Source organism: Nicotiana tabacum, chromosome 13 (genome assembly GCF_000715075.1).
Source record: "Nicotiana tabacum cultivar K326 chromosome 13, ASM71507v2, whole genome shotgun sequence".
Classification (NCBI taxonomy): domain Eukaryota; kingdom Viridiplantae; phylum Streptophyta; class Magnoliopsida; order Solanales; family Solanaceae; genus Nicotiana; species Nicotiana tabacum.
Window position 1 is genome coordinate 108277671 of NC_134092.1, and position 1494 is coordinate 108279164.

Here is a 1494-nt window from a genome sequence, read left to right on the forward strand (position 1 = left end):
AGGTTCTAGGGTCACCTCAGGCACGACCATCTCGGCAATTGTGGCCGGGTTGGATGTTGAAGGGACGGTCTGTTGAGGCACGAATTTGGAAGTCTTCGCCATCGGGTTTTGGAAAATATGAAGATTTGAAAGTGAGAATGAAGATTTGAAGATAAGGATGAAGGCATGAAGGTCAGATTTGAAGATTTGAAGAAGGAGTATGAAGATTTGAAGATGAAAATATGAAGATCTAGAAAACAATGTATGAAGGTTTGAACGGGTTAGGAATAAGTGAAAAGTTTGGGGGTAAATTAAGGAGCTCTGGAATTAGAAAGTAAAAAAGTGAAAAAAGGATAGAAGCTTTTATAAAAAGGGTATTCAATGTGTGACGTTTCGCATTCGGAGATGGTCAACCGGCGGCTGACACGTGTCCGAAGTCAAAACAACGCGACTGATGGGACGTTTTACTGACCCATCAACTCGGTTGTAGCGTACGGAAGAAGGAACCGGGGTTAATTTATCGCTTTCCTTTGCTTCGATAAATCTACTCTCCGAGAAACAAGGGGACGATCTATGTACGGGTAAAATCGAGGGCATAGTTTTTCCCGATTCCCCGATGAGGAAACAAAGGGGAAGCACGACTCGACGTGATTATAATCGAGTCCCAAGGGCCCCTCATATCGAAACCCGAGAGTAATGAACGATGTACTTGGGATTGGGCATGGTGAAATAACGGACTCAAACCTAGTATAGTTTCTAGACCTCGGGAAACGCGGAGAATGGTTATGCATGACGAGTAGCGGATCGACATTTACCGGTAAAATAAGATTTTTGCCTTATTTAGACTTGTACTATGACTTAAATTACCCTACTATATAAATGGGAAGGTTTTCTTTATTCTAACACGATATGACACGCAAATCAAAGCAATAAAGTTTATTTATATCTTCTATTTGTTTTTCAAAGTGTTCTTCATTTGTTCTCTTCTTTATTCGCGACCGAACCTGCACTGAAGGTCCGATCGAGGACGAATTCCGTTGTTCAACCTTAGATCAGGCTTGGTCATCACATTGCGATTGGTTTGATAATTTATTTTATCTTTAACCTATTTGCATGTTGCTATTAATTATTCGTATTGAACTAAATCACATATCCTTAAAATCGCGTACAAATTTAATTGTTACTCATTTTTGGGATGCACAAACTCCTACATTTTTCATTTTCTAATACCAAATTCCATCTCTCTCCCCCTCTATATCCCTACTTACAGATCTTTTCTCTATCTATCCAAATTAAAACTTTTTTTTTCTTTTGAGTCTTATGAATATGGGAAATGCATTTATATGGTATAAAATCATAACCGTTTAGGAGATCAAGTTCCCTCTCTGTTTCTATCATTTAAAGAAATTGCTTTTCTTAATGATGAATAAGATTAAGAAATTTTTTACCGATAGATTTTATTACTTATTTCCTTCATTCTTGAAAGAAACATAGGGTCCACCAAACTGTATAGAG